Source organism: Stegodyphus dumicola, chromosome 12 (assembly GCF_044657685.1).
Source record: "Stegodyphus dumicola isolate Sdum_Otavi_A_Nest chromosome 12, ASM4465768v1".
NCBI classification, from domain to species: Eukaryota; Metazoa; Arthropoda; class Arachnida; order Araneae; family Eresidae; genus Stegodyphus; species Stegodyphus dumicola.
The window spans coordinates 41,569,718-41,580,723 of NC_140779.1; positions in this window are offsets into that span (position 1 = coordinate 41,569,718).

Below are 11,006 nucleotides of genomic sequence, written 5' to 3' on the forward strand. Positions count from 1 at the left end.
AAAGTATTTTTAACTATTAAATTAAAAAATTAAATACCCAACATCCTATTTAAGTTTTCTGTCTCATACTTGTAAACTTATCCAATCTGAGCTTTGCTCAAGGTCAATAGCTGCTCATAGACTTTAGCAAAATAATCCATTTTTATTTTCACAGATATTCTTTTAGACATAGACGTAACAAAATCTGTCATAAAAGATGTGTTTAAAAGAAGTATTAGAAATGGATGTTGTATTTAGTAGGAAATAAAAATAAGTTCCTATAAAAAGATAATAGTATCTCATTAATTCTTTTAGAGTTGATCGATTTGTTAACATGTCTACACTTTATGTCACCATCATTTCTGGGCTCTTGTTGCTCTATTTTCAGTTAGAATTATTTTTTTATGTCGATTTGCTGTTTCTAAGAGCAGGTATTTTATGTTCTTGTTGCTAGAGATTTGAGAATATCATGGTTTGCTTTTGAAGAACTTGTAATATATTGTATATTTAAATATTTGTGAAAAAAATAATGAAACAAACCTAGATTCTCAAAATGAAAAAATGGCTAGGATTGGCTAAGCGGAAGGGTGATAATTCACAGGTGATGGATCCAGGACAATCTACTAGCACTGAGAATATTGAAAAGAAAAGAAAAAATTTTTATAGAAAATATAATGAAAGTTATTTATCATTTGGGTTTACTTGGAATGGAGATGAAATTGACCCTCAACCTCAATGTGTTGTTTGCAGTGAACTATTTTGGACTCAAAGTATAAACCATCGTTTCTTAAAAGACTTATAAGCATGCCAGTAAATCTGAAGAATAAAAGAGGAAATTATCGAAGTTCAAAAATAGTAAACAAGCTATGAAAGGTTTTTGTTACTTCAGGTGAAAAAGCTTTGTAAGCTAGTGATCTAGTAAGCCTAAGAATTGCCAAGACTAGGCAGGCTCACACTATTGGGGGGGGGGTGGAACTTATATTACCAGCAACTAAACATATTGTTTTAATATTATTCAATGGAAAGGGGGCTAATGAACTTAAATAATATTTCATTACCAAATGTTACAGTCAAGTCGATGAATTCATGAAATGGCGAAATCCATAAAAGAGACACTTACTCAAAAAATAAAACTCAGTAAGTATTACACATTGCAATTGGACGAAAGTACTGATATAACAAACTTTGTTCAATTATTAGCTGACATATGGTTCAAAGATAAACAAATTGTTGGAGAGTATTTATTCTGTGAATCTGTTCGTGATAGAGCAACTGCAATTGATGTTTTTAAAGTAATTTGCAATTTTATATCTAAGATAGATATTGCTTGGAATAAATGCATTGTCATATGCAGTGACAGAGGTCAGGTTTTAAAAGAAAAACATTATGGTGTTATTTCTCAAATAAAGATAATTGCACATGGAACTAAATTTACTCATTGGTCCATTCTGTGTGAAATTTTAGTAGTCAAAACAATCCCAGAAAACCTGAAAATCATTTTGAATCAAACTGTGAAAATTGTTAATTTTATTAAAAGCCAAGCTTTAAATTTAAGAATATTTATGATTTTATGCCAAGAGATGCACAGTGAACATGGAAGGTGTTTGTTATGTTCTGAAGTGAAGTGGTTATGTAGAGGCAAAGTTTTAAATCGCCTTATTGACTTTCGATCATAAATTCAAATTTTCTTCTGTGTTTCGAAATTTAAATTGCAAAAATGTTTATTCAGTAAATAATGATTGGCGTGTTTACCATATTTAGTTGATATTTTTGGAACATTAAGTGAATTAAATTTAGGATTACAAGGATAAAGTGTTAATTTGTTTGCCATTAGAGGTAAAATTAATGCAATGATAATAAAACTCAAACTAATAATCAGAGAATTGGATTTTAATATTTTAAGCCTTTTGCCACTTTATTTTGTTTACTATCCGAAAATAATTTGAAAATAGAAAAATTAGCATCTGACATTAAAAACCATTGCTTTAAATTGAAAAATCATACCTGATGCCGTGACAGTAGCATGCGACAACTGAGACATGCATTTTCTTCAACATTATTGCTTTCACATTATTGTCTCAGGACATCTCGAGCTATTGAAATGACTGGGATTTGTAAATGCGCAAGGCTCTCTCCTGAATTTGCACGAGAAATTTCTTTCTCAGTTAAGAAGTATTCTATCATATGTCAGGAAAGATATGCACTTCCACACGCCGCTGCACACAGCATGTGGCTTTCCCAGCCTAGGAGCCTGTTGAACGTGTCTCGCACCTGAGCCTTCAACATGTATTTTCTCAAGGGTTATGAAAAAGAAAATTGGATTATAAATTCATTTTGTTCAAATATACCTGGAATTTTATCTCATAAAGAAAAAGGATTAGGATTATTCAGTTATGGCAAAGCACACGAGGGCTATCTGCCTAAACGGAGGGATGCCTTCATGGAGCACTTTATAAGGGAAACTGGCTTGGATACACGTTACACTTGGGGAAAACCACAAAAACGCCCATGCAGCCAGCTCGTTCGCGGAATTTGAACCTCAGACCGAAATACCAGTGTTCAGCATCTTTGCCGCTCGACCGCTGATGGGCTCCAATTGAAAAGAACAATTGATAGAAATTTCCTGTAATCACATTCTAGTTGAAGATTTCAAAAATAACATACTTGTTAACTTTTAGCTGAACTGAAGAAAAGAATTTAAAGGCATTTCAAATAACGCTATTTGCGTGAACAAGGATTTCCTTCCGTCTTATATTTAAAAATAAATACAGAACAAAATTAAAAGTGGATCCTAATTTGCATTAAAACTAAGTGAGGCCCAATTCTATCACTAATCACAAAACCGTATCATTGAATGGCATTTAAGGAGGGGGACTCGACTGTGATTAATTTTCATTTATTTACTAACCCACTCCTCAATGAAAATTTAATATAATGTTGAAAATCGAAATTAAATACCTTAATCAATTTGTGTCATACAATAATCAAACTTTTTCCTTTTATTTTTTATAATAAGTATAAAATTTTCTTTAATATAGGCATACAAACTGGAGGAATGTATAAAAATGTTGATTTTGTAATATTTACAAAATTAATGTCTTAAAATTTAAAAATGCCAGAACATGAATCAATTTTTGTGCCATCTAGAACATTTTATAACTTAACCCTTTTGGTTCTAATGGGCACATGTGTCCCAGAAATTAAATTTCATGCCCTATTGGGTTAATAAAACCCACTTTGAAATGTTTTTATACATTTGCAGTGTTTTTAAGGAATTAGGGAAAATATACAACTAAAGAAACCTGGCAATACTTTAGATTGCAGATGGCGCACTTATGTTTTTGATCATGCTGATTACTGAAGTTTCGATTTGCTTATTTTTTATTTTTTTTTATTATTTATTTATTTTATTTTATTTTATTTTTACAGTAAGTACAGTTATATTATTTAAGGCATACTTAGTGTGAAATCATTCTTATTTTTCTTATTAAGTAGTAATTTAACATTTCTAATGTCAGATTTAAGAAATTTGGAATAAATTCTTTTTGTGGGAAATATTGTCCCACTCGTATTTAACAGTGAGTTACTATGTCCCATCAGTGATCAAATTACTACATGCTGATATATTAGGTGTGTGTTTATGAAAGATATATGAAAATTTTTCTTGTATATGAAGTAATGCATGTGACAGATTTTATGTTTTGTAATATTCACATTATATATTACCATAAATTTTAGATTTGTTGTCTGAGAAAAAGGATTGATAAGATAATTATTTCTGAGAAAGGAATGATATCCTAGACAATTGGGACAAATAGTCCCAGTTGACAATACGATTGGGACATATTGTCCCAGGAGATTTCCAGGAAACGAGAAAAGTTAAAACTTAGACTCGTACTACACTTCTTTTAGTATGTCAACATTAAATTAAACTACTTTTCATAGTTAAAATTTAATCATGTAAAATTCGGGTTGAAAGGGTTAAAGTTAAGAACTAATGTCTGTGAAAATAAAAGCTGGAAAGGACTTTTGTGTGAAGTGTATATACATTCATATGTACAAGATAAATAAAAAGGTTCTTGTGAAATTCCTAAAATAAATTCTTTTTTAGTCAAAAGTATTTGAGCTATTAACTGCTTATGAATTGATTATTTACAGTAATGATTGCTGAATTATGGTTCAAAATTTATCTGGTAACAATTTCAGAAAAATGGCCCTTAAGATTAATTCAATTGTTTTTCTCCCTAAGAAAAAGTTTGGCTGAATCAATGTTATGTTCATCCTATATTTTCGGGTTTATGCATTTGCTTCTAAATTATTAGCAACTTTTATTCTACTTTATTTTTTACAGTTAATTAAATTTACTGTTTTAAATGTGTATTGCAATATTTGTTTACGGGGTTAATTACGAGAAATTCAAAAGCTATTCTTAATATTTTTATACACACATATGTATATATGAACCATGTTGCCATAACAGTCAGTAATATTTAATAACATTAACACGTAACTGTTTAACTGCCAACGTGCTTCAGTTGTTTTACTTAAAATGAAGTTTAGATTGTATGTAAATTCCTACACAGTATTATATTATTATTGTAAATTCTGTGATCTTTGTGTATTAGGAATATGTGTAGTGTATGTATCTTTATTACAAGAGTAAATATATGGTGCTGTGTATAATCTCAATTATTAAAAATGTTGTTGTTTGAATCTCATTTATGGCTAATGTTATCTCTTTTATTCTATATTTTATACATTTTTAAGTGACATTTTAAAAATTCATTTGAACTGATTTATTAACAAAAATAGATAGGATTGTGGTCATAGTTTGTTTGTGCCTTGCAGCAGATTTTTGTATTGCAAAACACTGCAACAATTGCATGTTTGATTTTGTATCAGGATAGATACTTTTTTTACTTAATTGAAGAAACATGCTGAGAAATAAAAACTGAAATCAATTAATCTTTTAACAATTTTGAAAATAGATTAATTCATATTTAATAATCCTTCATTATTTTCATATTTTTAGCCCAAAAAAATATTTTTCCTCCTGAAGAAATTGAAAGTTGTTTTAAGATGTATTGAATTTGTTTTTCTGAGAATGGAAAGAAATATGCATGACTTAATCTTAGAGTTTACATCTATTATGTTATATTCATTGTAATAACAATAGTGTATTTCTAAGTTTTTTTTTTAAAGGTTGCTTAATTCTTAAACTGATTTTAAGAGAAGAAAATCATTTGACTGTAAACAATAATGTGAAAGAAGTGTTACTTTTCTGTTAACTGGGCATTACTAAGAACCAAACATTAATGTTGACTTGAAATCTTAGGTGACAACAATCCTAAGCTTCATTAAAAGAATAACTATTTTAAATGTGTGTAATGTCAAATTTGTGCAATTCTCTCAAATTTTTTAAGCGAAAATATATTGCTGTATACAATAAGAAGAATGAAACTGTTGTTCTCTCAATGTACACAGCAGTTTTTTTTTTTCTGATTGTATGAGTTCAGCAATGTGCATATTAAACATTATATATGTGTAGGATAGTTCCAAAGTAGTAGGAATTTAGATATGATTTTGTTATTTCATCAGTTTTCATCATTATTATAGTGTAGTTTTCAATTTAATCTCCATGTAATTGAATTCATTTATTCCAATGAACAGTAAATTGTTTAAAACAGCCTCAAAGAATGTTTTTGGTGTGGACTCTTTTCTTATGTCATGGTTAAACTCTCAAATCATATAAGTCGTAAAGCCGTTGAAAAAAAAAGTTTTTTTTTTTCAACGGAATGCACCTCACAAATGTTGAATAAAAAGTTTTTACACCCTCTATCAACAAAAAGAAAATTATTGCTTTTCCCATCTTCCGTGGTTGCAAAAACAGTGCTACAAAAATATGCCTGTATCGGTGAACCAACTGAATCAGGCAAACAAAATTGGACGGAATAGCTGCATAAACATTTTAAGACTTGTGTCTAGCCAATAGTGTTGCCTATTAAATCTGGGATTGTTCATTTCTTAGAACTCTGGAAACATTCCACTTATTATCATTGCACAGCTATTCATGATATGATATCAACAGGCTAACATTTGGTGCTTTGTTGCACATTTGACAACTGGCACCCCATTAACAGAAAAGTACCAAATAAATATTCACGCTTAAATTATTATTATTTAATTATATTGTAGTTAAAATCATTTTGTTAAATAAATTAATATTAAGCTTAAAAATAAAAATGCTAATCCTCATAATCTAAATTTAGAGGAATAAGATTAAGATTAAAAGATTTTTCTGTGATATTTCACATTATGTAACATTCTGTGAAATGTAGAAAATTTTCATTCTGTGTCACATATTAAAAGCACTTTTATATTAATAATAAGTATATACATTTTTTTGTGATAACTCTAGTAGCTAAAAAATATAAGACTGTCTGACAGCTTTAAATTAGCCAAAATTATTAGGGATGTATTTGCCTTTACTACATATTATCAGACTGAAACCATCTTAAATCCATTGTTATTTACATTTGATTTTATTATTATAAATACAAATTTAGATTTGAGATTTTGTTTGAATTAAAATACAAGAAATAATACAAAATATAATACTTATGTTTACACAAAGATTATCAGGTGTATAATTTGAATACTCAAAAGATAATTATGCTTCTTTTTTGCTTAACTTGGCAAACCAGTAATTTTATAATTTATTTCATTAGATTTCATTACTTTTAGCATTTGAAAACATCTCTAAAGAGTGGAACTATTACGTCCTTTGTGAAAAAAAATTACTACAAAATGAATTTTCATTAATTTAAGTATGTTGAAAGTTATTTAATTGGAGTGAAATATCATATAGATAATTTAATTTATGAAACCCTGTTCCAAGAAATTTATTAATAGAATTAGCCTTTTTTTTTCCTTGACTCGTGGGAAATTTATAGAATCTTGAATCTTGTTGTTAATGCCTTGTTTTAGTGAAAATAGACCTAGAATTAAACTATCATTGACATTTCCCATTTGTCATTGTTCAGCTGAACATGAATGGATCGTTAAATATTACAGTGTTTCAAAACTGTAAGTTTTCATGTTCCAGTTAAGATGTACTGTAACTAACCATTCTGCTTTAAAAAATTTTTTTCAATGTTCAGTGTTTTGTATTTGATTTTAATTATGTTGTGGCAGATAGGAAAAAAATGAGAAATTTTAATTATCAAATTGTAATTGCATCTGGAAATAATTCAGTTTAAAATACAAAATTATCTAAAGAAGCAATTTCCCTTAAGTATTTAAATTTTACTATAATTTTGTATAACATAGGCTTCCTGTAAATGCATAATTCCAGAGAAATCACTAGTATTTAATTATGAATAAAGTAGCCTTTGTGGATAAAAATGTAAAATATGGCATGAGTTGGAGAGTTTTTAATTTTACATTTAGGAAAATGTGTAAATTATTTCTTTTGTTAAAGGTCTATGAAAGTGTGACATTCAGTTTACCTTAAAAAAATTCAAAATTCCATGTTAGGGATTTTTCACTTAACGTTTACTGGTATTTTGTGGATTGGGCTTAGCAACAAAAGTCTTATTAGGTCTTCTATTCCAAATAAAGAACAAATTTCTGCTGAAGAAAAATAAATTCAACTATTTTTTTAGCATTCTCTCCACTGTTCATTTGCTGCATTTTGTCAATAGGCAATTAAGAATATAAAATTATTGGTTCAGAAGATATCCTGAAATAAATGAAACTTAGGGACGAGTTAAATCTTTGTGGGAAAGTGCATCAAAAATAATTTTCCTCTTACTCCTCTTCTAGTTTGTCTAATGCGAAAAGCTTTATGAATTTTTTTATACAGATAAATTTCCAGAAAATTATATGCTTGTGTTATATGGTACAAAGTCTGATATCCAGATTCAATGGGACTTTGGAAGTTCTATATTTTGGCATTTTCCGAATTTTAGATAATCAGTTTAAATATAGTAGCATGAGATTTATAAAATAAAAAATATGAAATAATGAAACATTTATGACCTAAAAGTAATCAAAATTTACCCCCCAAAAAACTATATTTATTTATTTGTTTTATTAAATGTTTCTTTCAATGTAAGTTACTTTTTGTATGTGTGTTTGTGTTAATACTGTCTCTTTTAATTTGATAAATAAATATAATTTCTTATTTAGTTACTAAATTTCATTGTTTAATAATCCTGTAATTGCCATGTCAAGAATTTCCACTAAATTGCCAATCAACATATTTTTTATTATCAGCAACATTTTGTCACTTTCTTCACTATTGGTAGTGATATTTGCTGGCTTTAGAAGGAAAATACAGATTTTTCTTTTGTTAGTTGATTGGAGCATTTTCATTGCGGTGGAAAACTTATGGTACATCATCTTAATTTATTACTTTTTTATGTTTCTCACAAATTCTATTAATTGGAAAATTTTGCTTTTTGTTTGCGATATATAAAAGCCTTCAGATTCGGCCTATTACAATCATACAACTTTATCACTAGTGTTTGCTGTACACTGTTGATGATGTATCACAATACCAGTGACTAGAGTCATGCTGTTCCACTAAATTTTTGTCTTGTTTCTAATGTTTGCTAAGTTAAATCAGAGGTGTTGAGGATGTATTATGAGACCAGTGACTATAGACATGCTTTTCCATTAAATTTTTTTTTTTTTCTCTTTCTTGTTTCTAATGTGTGCTAAGAAAGTTAAGCCTGAATTATTTTAATTAAATTGTATATTATACTTACATCTGTTTCCCGCATATGTTAGTCTATCTAAGTCCTGAAAAATAAATTCCCACATATACTTAAAGCTTATCTGAATAGCAAATCACTTATTAATAATTCAAACAACACTAAATGTAATCTTTTGACTATGCATGCTGTCGACAAAATCTATTTTTTTCCATATGGAAAGAAATATCTGTTTAATTTCTCTTCTTCAACATTGCAGTACAATTGGCTGGAGTCTGTTATCATTGTTAAGCATATTTTCAGCATAAAAGGTTATACCATGCTGGTTGGTATTTAGTTATAAATATTTTTTAAATAAATGTTTTAGATATTGCTCTGCATTACTCATTTTCGAGCTACCATGAGTTGATAGTTACATGCTGATGGTAGCAAGAACTGCATCTTTAGGTGGGTGTTAAGCATTATAAGTTATTCAGCAAGTATAAAATCGCAATAAACTTTGGTAGAGTTTTTTAGCTTGAGATGCATGCTAATTAAAAAGCCAGATACAGAGGAAATTATTGATCATGCAGATATATGCTAGTAAATGATTCTGTTTCCTCAACATGGAGAAATTTTATTTAGTGCCAAAGCAAAATAAAGATTCCTTCTACATGCTTTTTTATAGAAAAAAATGTTTGTTGTGCATAAGTGAAGCTTTAAGTATATGCTAAAGTGAGACTATGTTATCTAAATCTAACTCTTTGTCCCTTTTCACAAAAATAAAATTTTTAAAAAAAGTGATGGTAGTCCAGGTATTGGGCATCTGGATTATGGATTTTGTACTGTACATTTAAATAGATTTTCATTGTCTTCAGGTATTCTGAACTGGTATGCAATTTTACGTGATATGAAAAAGTTGTGGGATATTGCATTTGATATTTCTATTTTGGCATTAGGACAAGTTTACACCATTCTAAAAATGCACATTTAAAAAAATAAACTCTTTTTAAGCATTAATACAGTGCCATTTTGTTTTGTGAAAAATTAATATCGTTAATTCACAGGAAAAGTTTTGCCATAGTCTTTTTGTGTTATTTTGCTGTTTTTAGTTGTTTTCATGAAGTAGGTTAATCAAAAAAATGTAGAGTTGCATGAAATATATGTAGTTATTTTCTTTGTATCCATTTTTCACAAGTGTTTAATTCAGAATTATTTAAAATTTGTGTTTGATAAGACTAGTACTTACCTCATACATATAATCCTGCTGTGCAGTATTTTACTGGAACAACTTTTGCATACTTTAATTTTGTCTGAATGTTCCTGTGTCTTTAGATGTAGTGAAAATCACTGAAGAGTTATTGTGGCCTATTAATTTTTTTGTTTAATTTTAATGAATTTCTAATTTTAAAAATGAATAGGTCCTTGAAAAAACAAATTCTGATTTTATAGCATTCCTTTGTACAAAAGATATGTTTATCAAGTTTTTTTTTTTTTTTTTTTTTTTTTTTTTAGTCTTGCAATATTGTTTTATCTAAAAACAACAACAACAAAAAATCAAAAATATTGGTTTTAACTTTGTTTTTAACATATATTTGTGGTAGTGAGCTTTTCATTGTGGTAGAAATCTCAGTGTTCACTCAAAACAAAATTTATATACATTTTGTTTCATATTTTTGTTGTTTTTATAATATACTCTTCTAGTTTTAGTTTGTTACAGAATTTACCTATAGATTTCAAACTGTATTTTTACTTTTATCTCTTCAAATTATTTTGAGCTATATAATAAAAAATGGAAACTATATGTTTTTATGTGCCATTATAAGTGAATTTATATTTTGTCTAAATGTAAGAAATGAAATTCATGTATTATATTCATGAGTATTCTTTGTCATAATTACTTTGAATTATAACCATACTTTTACTGTCTGTAATTATATAATGCAAGATTATTTTAATATTTAACTACCGTGATTGTATATGGGTTTTAAGATGTATTAATCATATAACTTTAGCCTCATCAATATTTAACTATCATAAAAATTTTTATATTTTTTATTTTCCTCATAAGTTGAACGCGTGTTTTAAAAAATGCACTTGCTTGATACAGTTGATTAGTTAAATCATTATTTCAAAATGTTTTATTCTAATTTTATTGTGGTTTACTAGTTGACTAATTTCAATATTTAGGTTATTGGTTTGCTATTTGAAATCTTTCAAAAATTTACTTTAATTAAAAGAATTTAATATAACTGGCTGATCTTTTCAAATTAATAAATATCATATATTTTCGTATTTCTATGTACAATAAATCTTTATTAATGACAATTT